An 11896-nucleotide genomic window follows, 5' to 3' on the forward strand; every position below is an offset into this window, starting at 1 on the left:
GTAACATAATCAATTGCTATATTTTCTTGTATACTATGGCATTTTTGGGAACAATTATAGCATAGAAACCATAATTTCAAACCCCAGAGAAAGATTCCATTCACTCAAGAGTAAGAAAAGGAGAACTAAAGAATACCTACCTTGGCTTCATTGGCTCAGTGGTGAAAAAGCCTCAGAATGGCTTGAATATCTCCATCACTAGCCATGACCCAAAATATCTAATGCGTTGCTTTTGCCCTTTACCCCGAAAACTCTTATGATTTGTTTGATGTCAGAACAGGCATGTAAAAAGGGATAAAAACAAGGATTGGCATATTGAGAATGATGAGGCTAGGTGAAAATATGGGTAAATTTTTTCCACAATAAATAACTTTTTGGCGTTGGCACCTAAGTTAAATGAGTTGTGTGTTATGTGATGCATCCGCTGATCTTGGTGTGTGTTTCTCAAGTTAACTTTCTCCATAAGAAAAGATGAAAAATGAAGAGTCAGTTTGGGCATACCTTGGCATAGCTTTTTGCGATCTTGATGAGAGGAACGAGAGAATCATGAATTTTTTCATAAACCAAGATCATCCAAATAGACAAGAAGCAACTCAGAGGTAGTGGGAACAATGGTATCTCCTCCAGAGAAATATCCAAAGTGATCCAAGAACTCTTAACCAACACTGTAATTACTTGATTCACTGGCATCCTCGTCCTGCCTCTAAATGAAAATGAGGTGGGCCTTGATGATGATAGATCTACTTCATCGACACAGATTGTTTAGTGTATGAAGATTTTAACATTCAGAAGAAGATCGAGATTGAAGGCTATCTCTCTATGTTACCAGAAACAAGAAACATGAAACGAAACAAGAAACAAGAATGGTAGGAGAAATGATGTATGGAGGTTTCACATATAAGAAACAAGGAGAGAGAAAATAACAAGATTAAAGAATCATAAAAATCCACTGTTTCTATGTGTGAAATTGTAAAGAAACATTCATAAATAGTGATTTAGTTTAAAAATAGAAGTGATAATTTTGCAAATCCAAAAATTTAACCAATCATTAATTCCAATAAAATAGCAAAGATTTATGAGAATAATAATTTGAAATATAAATAATTAAATGTATGCTTCAATTCTTTCCAAGACTATCAACCTTCTCATGAGTTTTATCCTTAAGATTATTAACAGAACAAACATATCGAAATTTTGGCTTATGGGGGCCTGAGCCAGGTTCAGTGTTAGTTAGACAAACAAATCCCTACACTACTAGCCCTTTCGACATAAGCCTGCAAAGCATGGACTAAAGTCTCACTCAAAGCAATATGGGGGGATGCTAGAACCAAGTTTCCGCACCCTTGAGATGGTTGTGATGTCAGCTAATTCCAACTATACCTACCTTCATGTAGGTTGCTTCATATGCTATTCCACCATTTAGTACCTTCACGATCTATTACAATCGGCTTCCGCACAGCCCTAACCAGGGGCTAAAGTCCTTTCGCACTGCCAAGGCAGCAAACTACGATATCTCTTAAACTATGCTAAGTATCTTACTTATCCCATTAACAGATCTTAGTTAGCTTTGTGAAAACAGATGTTTTTACTAGTGTTCACTTAACCAATACAGTTATACACATTTTCACATCACATAAGCATTAGAAGTGAAATTCATAATCAATATAACAGATGCATTAATAGGAAATAAATACGCAGAAATGATAGGAAACTTCTCTTTATTAATTCTTCCAAATGATTATAGACTCGACTCGCCCTATGCACTCAGCTGCAAGGGTCCGCGCACTCAGCTATGGACTACAAGGCTTCTGCGCACTCAGCTGTAGAGCCTCTTCCTATGCTATGATCGAAAACTTAGACTTACACTTCAGAGCTATCTCGCATACATATTCATTGATTCTTTCTTAGCTATTTTTTCTACTACTTAGAGCTTTGCTCTATTTATACAATCCCATGGTCTATGGACCATGGGTAGATCTTCTACATCCAACATTACATTAACAAAATAAGGGTGGACAACCCTATGACTCTTTAAAAACTACGCGCTCCGCGCCCACAAAATGTGGAGTCTTTACATTGGAATTACAAAATTGGACCAAAATCTGGGCTTTAAGCCCCAAAACTACCCTTGGCAAATCCCACACCCAACAGGCCCCCAACATAAACATCATGACTCACCCTCGAGTCACTCTGCAAGTGTAGAGATCTTAGAGTGAAGATCTCCCAGCTCTGTTTGGATCGTTGCAAGTTCGGAAGTGCACTGAGCAACTACCTGCTTGACTTCCTCCACACGCTGTTCGGTGACTGCTACTGTTGAACTGTTGCACTAAATCCTCTCCTGAGTTGCTTATAGTTGCACGAGCTTCACTTCAGTGGAGGCTATAATTGTATAAGCCTCTTCAATGCATGACTATAGGTGCGCTTTCAAGGTAGCCTCCTTATGCTAAGCGACATCCACCTGCTCCTTGAGCGCCTTTGCCTGCTACATCCGTGCAAGCCTTTGTGTAAGGGAAATTGTCTGCGCGATACCTTTTGTCTCATCATATTTCTGTTGTAGCTCGCACCCCGTTGTCTCTAGGCACTCCAAAATTGGGTCCTCCTGTAGGGAAACGAGGACCTCAAATGACTGTTCGAACAACTTGATGCAGTTTGTCATTGCACTGTCAACCACCGCCATTACTATTGTGACTGCGGTGGTGTGTTGTTCTTTGACCTCTTGTAGAGTTGAAGGCTGAGCCTTTAACTGTATTTCTTCTATCTGAAGGTTCAGCTCTAGCTGAACCTTGGCCATTTTTTCTCTTACATCATGCACCCCTGTTGCTAACTTATGGATGTGCAGCTCCACCGGTTCCTCTACTTGAATGGCCAACTTCGGGACCATTTGGCATGCTTCCTCCACAACCTGCATTATCTGTTTGTTCTGCTCCATGGTGTCATTGTGTTGGAGGATGAAATACTCAATGTTGATGCACTACTCGCTCATTACCTAAAGAGTGTGACTCTCCCTGGCCCGAAGTTCTGTGGTGACTCCATCGTGTAAGAGATAGAGCGTCTCCCAAGGGAGCACAACCATGTTTAATCTAACCCCTTTCAAAATACTGACCATAGGCTTGTTGACCTCATTCTCTATAAGGAGTGCTCCATCTGGTAGAACTATTGTGTTGGTCATCCTAGCGTGCAACATTTCCTCGGCAGCTGAAGTGTTGACTGGGAGGTTGGTGCACACTATGCCAGCCTATGGAGTGCGCACCTTACAACTTCTGTATTTGTTTCCAGAGAGCCCCTAATACCAACTGGTGTTGTTCTCAAACTGCTGGAGCGCCTCCGCAGTGACATCCCTCACTATTTCACTGATATCATGCAGACCTCCTTCAGTGAGGATGACAGGGTCGAAAGATGTCTTCGAGGCCTTTGTTTTCTTTCGCGCCCCTACCTGATCTCATGGTCACAGACGTTTGAGTTGGGTGGATGTCATCTACGGGTCCCCGCCACCTTATTTTGTGTCTGTCTCTAGTTTAGGTGCTGGTGACTTATGTCCTTCTCGCTCTTCTTCTATTGTTTTCTGCTGTTTTTCTACCAACTTTTCAACGTTGTGCACTTCCTTGGCCTGAGTCGTTGCTTCTTCTTTCCTGTGATTTTTTGCCTTCCTTCTTGTGTTGCACGGTGGACTTCTCTACTTCCACTGCGAAGTCAGCTACAGCGTGCCACCCTGGTGGCCAAGGCTCAAGGACCCTGAAAATTACATCACCGGTCGCCAAGTATGGTAACTCATACCACATCTTCATAGGGTCCTTCTGCACCCTAATGAAGACATGGTGAAAGTCTGCTTTGAACTCTGTAAAGCTCTGCAAACTGTTGTAGACTGTAGGCGATAACCGCGAATTGCGATTGATCCCCATCCTGATGTTCATCTCCATTAGCACCCAACATATCTTGCTCTCTCTAATCCGTTGTGTGTCCCTGGTCGCCCACAACAAAGTGTACTTCGCTACCTCTACAAGGTCTGGTGTGACCGAGGGGAACTGGCTATCTTTGGGTAGTTCCCATGCCACCAGTACAATCGAAAACAAGAGCCATATGTAATGAAATGTTTTCCCCTACTCCTATGCCTCGAAACAGTTTGCAAGGAAATCACCGCATATTGTGCTGCTAGTGCAAGCACTGGCATGGGCACCGCATCCATACAACACTTTCACATCACCTTAACTACCAATATCTGTGTCATGACATTGACTATAGGGTTGTTGATGGTGGATATGGCATACCCTCGCTTCTTCTCCTCCAACTTAAACTTCATTTTCATTGCCTCCGCGAGGGCCAACTCGCCGCCTTTTCCTTCTGAAACGTTTGTTGGATCCTCCCTTAAGGAAGGGAGTCATGTAATTCGGTGAATCAAATGGTCTATGATGGGGATGGGCTCCTCCAACCACAAGCACCCATCATGCACCAACGAGAGAAGTTTCCTGATGATGAAAACGATCACTTGGGCGTGATGGTAATGCGGCACCTAGAGCAAGTTTAGCAGCCTTGCTTTCTTGACACCTCTGAGCCATTTGCGTGGCTCTAATTTAGTCATTCCATCTGGCGCATCCATCTTCTAGCGCATTAACTTCACAGTAGCTAAATGCAGGAACTTCTCGTGGTCTGCAAGATCCTAATATTCAAATTTCAACACGAGAACCCGCCCCAAGTGTGGTCCCTCAAACACAATATCATCTAGGAGCAGCGGGGTCTGTAGAGAGATCTTGCTCTCATCTATATCCTTTGGAACCTTGGGTTTACCCTTTCATGGAGGAACATATTCCGATAGCCTGGTGATAGAGTCCACACCCTGGGTTTCGACTTCCATCTCTACATCCTCCTCCTCCACTAGGATTTCTTCAAACTCTTCCTCCTCATCGGCCTCCAAATTAATGGCCTTCCCCTTTTCCTGCAATGTGAGCTTGGTCCTTAGTGGATTTCGAGGTGAGACGCACATCGGTATCATGGCCTGCTTGTCCTTCTTAGGTCTCGGCATGCGGGATGATTTAGGGACCTCCGTGATTATTCCGACACTCTCTGGGGCTTCCACTTTCGTAATTTTCTACGTGGCTTCCTTAGTTTTCACAACTCCTATGTCCATGGCTTCTACAAGTGCTGACATCATTCTATTCAGGAGGTCTTGTGTCTCATTCGGTAATGTTTCAAACACTGAACTTGCTCTCAAAGCCTCAAAGTTCGAAAGGTCCATACAAAGTTGATAGCGCAACAACCCAGTTCTTAAAATGCAAAGTGTTGTTCGCTATGCATCCACTTGTAATTTATAGCGCCTTTTGAATTCGAATTCGACCATTCCCCCCACATTTAGGCCATTAATGCTAGATTGGTGGCAGATTTTCAAGAATCTAGCCCATAAAGTTCACCTTTAATGCCTTTCGCCCGCTCCATTTGGCCTGAAACCAACCATCAAATCGTGAATAGTGAATTTAATGGTCACTTTTTGGCAGACCTGCACACTAGCGCAGCTTTCCTCACATTGTCACAGACCTTATGACACTTCGCTACTGTGCGCAGTTCCCAGGAAGAGTAATTTATAGTCTCGCGCCTCCTTTCAGCTTCCTGGAGCGCTAAGACTGTGCTACTTTCATATAGTCACATTGCCGGTGTATGGCTTCAATTGGATGCCATTCACCTTTCCTAGGAAGGGTTCTCCATTCAACTTTACCAACTGTACTGCGCCACCTTCAATAATCTCCTTAATAACATATGGCCCCAGTCAATGCATTCTGAATTACCCTGGAAATTTATCAAACTTACTATGATACAACAAAACCAGATCATTTACCTTGAATATACACAGCTTGATGTGTTGGTCATGCCATGCCTTTTCGCGCTACTTTTGGACCTATTAGTGAAATCCAACCAAAAATTGTTCTTCTTCGAGCTCATCCAACTATGTGAGCCTCTCCTCTAGGGCTCCATGTTCTATCATATCTGTGAGAGTTGCTATGTGCAAACTAGGCACGATGTATTCCATAGGCATTACAGCTTCCACTCCATAGACAAGCCTAAAAGGTGTCTATACTATCAGTTTCTTGCATGTCATTTGATAAGCCCATAACAGTGTAGGTATGCATAGATCCTAATCACTTCACTACACATTACAGACCTTGGTCAACGCATTTTCAAGCACTTTATTGAATGCCTCCACTATCCCGTTAGCCTGTGGGTGATAAGGTGTGTTGTTCTGGTGATACACCTAAAATTCCTTCATTAGCGCATTAATCTTCTCGTTCAAGAAGTGTGTACCATGATCGTTCATAAATATCTTCAGACATCCAAATCGCATCAGTACATGTTCAGATAGAAACTTCATGGTAGCCGCGCCCGTGTAATCCTTCACCAGTTGCGCTTCTGCCCAATGAGTCAAATACTCTGTCGCAGTGATAATATACCTCACACCTGTCTTTACTTGAGGTTTGATGGGTCCTACAAAATATATTTCCCATTTTTCTAAGGGTTACAATTCCATTTGTGGATTCAAAGGCATTTCATCCCTCCGCAATGGCCTGCCGATTCTTTGACATACGTTGCACGCTTTGCAATATGATTTTGAATCCTGATGAAGGGTTGGCCACCATAACCCTGTGGAGAGAATCTTCTATGTGGTTTCTCTTCTTGCATAATGTCCTCCCAACATTAAGAGCCATATGTAAATTCCCCCCCCCCCCCCCAACACATGCTTATTGACCAGGTATTTTGGCACAGACTACATGTGCCTCTGCGTAGGTTGGGGCTCTTCTCCATAGGCCTGTGTCCACTTGGCCAGGTGCACACATAGGTCATCCTGTCCATCATACTTGTTTGTCATTCATATCTTAGGGTTCCCAAAATGCACTCTCATCATTCTCCTACATTCGCGCCAACCATAAAAACTCCCTTTGTGTACCCCAACATCTTGCAGGTGTAGCCCACAACACCCAGTCCAAGGCTTGGAACGGTTGCTCTTCTAGCATCTCCCTTTCAAACGCATCCAAGAAGGTATCTACCTCATTTAGACCATCATAAGTAGGTAGATATCTTACTTCTGTCGACACACAAGGTAGCAACCTGGTCATCATATTTCAATTCAATGTAGTTACTTCATGTAACCGATTCTACCATCGTCCTATTTCTTCGTCAGAATAGGAAGTGTAGGAATTCTCGCGCTCCCATGTAATCCACCCATCCATGGTGGAATTTACCTAGTCTTGATCTCGTGTTGTTATCTTATAGATGCAATCTAGATCATCATCGCTCTCATAGTCACGGACTGGCTCCATATAGTGCGATCCTTTAGCAAGGTCTAGGGGCATAATTACGCGTAGTGAATTATTCTCAAAGATCATTTTTCGCTTCTTCAGATTAATTACCCCATTCATATCAGTAGCCCAATCGATTCTGAGGATCATGGGGTAGGGATTGTTGTCGTCAACAATCTCTATGACTTCAAAATCTACCAGCGCGCTCGCTCCTTCAGTATCCACGGTTATTCCCTGCAATCGCCCCATGGGTATTATTTTCTGCTGATTTTCCATGCTCAACTGAATTGGAGACCATTGTAGCATAGGTCTCCCCATTCGCTCCCATGTCTATCTCGGAAAAACATTTGCATATGATCCAAAATCTTGAATGAATTGATCCATTTTGTATTCTTTGATCTGCACGATGAGTCTCATTTCTCATCCCGTTCTTGTCTTATGTTTTTCGATCTTGCAGACTATGCACAGTTCACCTGATATAGTCCCAGAACATCTGTTGATGAGCTCCTATAGCACTTTCACAGCCTTACTGTCACATGGTAACTTCATACAGGTTTCCAGGAAAGTTGTAAGCATGGATGGGTCCATCTCCGACTCCGATTTATCTTTGCTTCCTAAAGTGGAGGCCTCAAGGAAGATCTTCTTATCTTCCATGAAGGTTGCCCGAGCGCGCTCCAAATCAAACTCAACTTCTTTCGTCGGGGCTTTGCGAACCCAAGTACTGTCTTCTGGTTGTTTTCCTTTGTCATCTCCCATCATGATTCCACTTCAAAGCACTATGTTTACATTCGGACCTACCTCGTGCCACTCAGACCTCATAATTTGTTGGTTCTGAGTCGGGGGAGGTGGTAGCGCCCCTTTGTCACGTATCCTAGCTATCAGCGTAGGCTAATCTCCCATCTCATGATCAAACAATGTGTAATACTTGCACAACAGGCATGTTGGATTAGTGCAATCACAGGCATAGTGTCTTGGCCCTTCTCAATTGTAGCAAATCAACTGTTCTTGACCTCTGCTAGGTCCTCCTCCGCTTCGGCCTCATCCATGCCCCTGAAATCTTGTCCGTGCCATTCCTGCATTCTGGTCAAGGGGTCGCGTTTCCTCCCAAACCCTGTAGGTGGGAGTTCTATCCATCATCAATTCATATCTTCTGCAAGTATGGTCGTCATGTCCCACTGACCTACAAAAAGTTGTAGAACAAATATTGTGAAGTTTGCGTATAATTCTGTAATAGGTGGCAATTATCCATGGCATGTTTTTGGGCTATTTGACACATATCGCACCACAAAGCAGGTGTCGTACTAGGTCCTGCTTGAACTTCTAGCCTTAGAGGCATAGGTCCTCCTCCTGCAAGGTAATTTGTAAATACCGGGAAGTGGTATTGTCATCACCCTGACTCTTACATTTCACGTACCACACTTCTTCATGCACTTCTGGTCAAATTTGTCCAATCCTATTTCAAACTCTGCATCTCAACGAAAAAATTCTTCAGCTGCACGTGGATCTGCTGAACTCCTAGGTTAGGATCTTGCATTGGGGTCTCATGTAGCCTCATGGAAATCTCCAAGGCCTCTCCCTGAGTCATTGTCTTCTGCTATGACAATGCACTCCTTAAGTGTGGTAGTAGCGAAGCTACAAACCATTGATGATGCTGCCCATCTGTCAAATTCATATTGGCTTCATTGATCGTACATTTCAGCCTCTAATCTAGTTCCCAAGGAGTCTCGTCTGGTAACATCGTGATCTCTTTGAATCCCACAATTGACTGTGCTTTAGATTTAGGCATGCTAAATTCTTTATTTAGCATTGTTTGGATATCCGCGACTCTCGCATTAGGGTTATTGTTGGAGTACTTAATATACTAGGTTAGCGTGTGATCCTAAAGAGTGCTAACCAATGTTTCCTTCTTTATATGGTCATCTATAACACCTTGCACTTCCCATACAGCCCTTACAACGAACCAGAATTGGACCAGATCCTCATTTCCCAAAACTTTGAACACAGGAAACTTCACTATGCTTTCCATACTGAATCGCGGTGGTGGTGGATTTGGTACGGGCGAAGATGGAGGTGATGGCGGTGAAGGTCGTGGTGGTGTGGGTGGGGGTGGTATTCATGGGATTCTTTCTCTTATCAAATGAATAGCACTTCATGAAGAGACCTTCGCGAGCTCTTCCTCGTTCCCTCACAAAGGTGAAATCAAGGGGCTATTTTTTAGACCCTTATTTCCTTCGTTCCTATAAACCTTTCTTCTTCACATAGCCCCGAACATCAAGGTAACTGCATAACCATCTTTTCACAAAAAAACATTTTAATCCAAGTATTCAAATATTCTATGTACTTACCTCACGGTTCTTTGATAAAACGTCACTCTGCCTCGCTATCGCTAACTAAGGTGTCAACCGCGAACTTAGCAATGAATCCTCCTATAATCTAATCGAGCCAATGATGGCATGCGCAATCGTATCCTCCGATTCTTCCAACCTTCGCACTAGCTTTGGGGTCCACACAATAGGATCATCAAGTTTCCACCTTCCTTGGCTATCTACTAGCTTCGCGATCCACTCATATAGCTCAGTAGAGAAGGATGTGAAAAATATTTCGTGGATCTCCATATACAGGTAGTTGTCTAGCCACTCTTCTTTTGATAGTCACGGGTTTTTATTTTCTTGTGCCACGAACTCGTGAATGCTTCTGTCCAACTACCCTTTGATTTCTTTCTTAGTTGGACTCCAATGATACGACATCACACATCTCTATGTAGATTCAGATCCTGGCAACAGAACCATTTTTTGGCTTATGGGGGCCTGACCTAGGTTCAGTATTAGTTAGCCAAACAAAACTCTACACTGCTAGCCCTTTTGACATCAACCCGCGGAGAGTGGACTAAAGTCTCACCCAAAGCAGTATGGGGGGATGCTGGAACCAAGATTCCGCACCCTTGAGATGGTTTTGATGTCGGTTGATTCCAACTATACCTGCCTTCGTACATGTTTCTTCGTGTTCTATTCCACCCTTCAGTACCTTCATGATCTGTTACAATTGGCTTCTACGCAGCCCTAACCAGGGGCTGAAGTGCTTTCGCGCTGCTAAGGCAGTGAATTGCGACATCTCTTAAACTACGCAGAAGTATATTACTTATATCATTAACAAATCTTAGTTAGCTTCATGAAAACAAATGTTCTTACTATTGTTCACTTAACCAATACAGTTATACACATTCACGCATCATATAAGCATTAGAAGTGAAATTCATACCCAATATAACAGATGCATAAATAGGAAATAAATATGCATAATGATAGGAAACTTGTCTTTATTAATTCTTTCAAATGATTATAGACTCAACTCGACCTACACACTCAACTGCTGGGTTCTGCGCACTCAGTTGCGGACTACTAGGCCTCTGCGCACTTAGTTGCAAAGCCTCTTCCTACTCTATGACCCAAAATTTAGACTTACACTTCAAAGCTATCTTGCATACATCTTCATTGATTCTTTCTTAACTATTTTTTCTACTACTTAGAGCTTCGCTCTATTTATACAATCCCATGGTCCACAGACAATGGGTGGATCTTCTAGAGCCTACATTACATTAACAAAATAAGGGCAGACAACCTTGTGAATCTTAAACAATTACGTGCTCCGTGCCCACAAAATGTGGAGTCTTTACATTGGAATTACAAAATTGGACCAAAATCAGGGCTCTAAGCCCCAAAAATTCCCTTGGGGGATCCCGCGCCCAACAATAAACAAGAAACAAGAAACGAAATGAGAAACAAGAAAGATAGGAGAAATGATGTTTGGAGGTTTCACATATAAGAAACAAGGAGAGAGAAAATAACAAGATTAAAGAATCATAAAAATCCACCATTTCTATGTGTGAAATTGTAGAGAAACATTCATAAATAGTGATTTAGTTTTAAAGAAGAAGTGATAATTTTGCAGATCAAAAAATTTAACCAATCATTAATTCCCATAAAATAGCAAACATTTATGAGAATAAGAATTTGAAATATAGATAATTAAATGTATGTTTTAGTTCTTTCCAAGACTGTAAACCTTCTCATGATTTTTATCCTTAAGAGTAGTAACAGAAGGAACATATCGAAGTGATTCACAGAAATTGGTTCAAATAACTTCCTTATCAGGGCTCATCTTTGGCCTCTATAAAATTAATGTTGCATCCAAGTTCCCAAGTGCATATTCTCCCTCATGCATAAGCCTTACCTGTACAAAAGTATCATTATCATAATCCAAATGCATACACACAAACAACTTATTTTAAACAGTTTAGATACCCAACACAAAAGATAGAATTCTAGAGAAGAAATGGAAAAGGAACCATGGTAATCACAACTCCTAATATAATTAAAGTCAACTTTGATGGTTGATATCAGTATCATACACTCTAATACTTAGTGTAACCCATTGTGATTTTATAAATCTCACTCATCTCATCTTTAATTAGACTCAAAATTGATTAATAAAAAAAATCAAAGTCCCATTTGGGTATGCTACATGCAAGTTGATTCTCTTTCAACATTTTTTCATGTTTTTTCAAAATTACCAGTAACTACAAGTGCATTATTCATAAGTAACAACTAATTACTTAT

The sequence above is a fragment of the Pinus tabuliformis genome, chromosome X (genome assembly GCF_031772625.1).
Source record: "Pinus tabuliformis cultivar Carrire ecotype Pingquan chromosome X, CPIR1, whole genome shotgun sequence".
NCBI classification, from domain to species: domain Eukaryota; kingdom Viridiplantae; phylum Streptophyta; class Pinopsida; order Pinales; family Pinaceae; genus Pinus; species Pinus tabuliformis.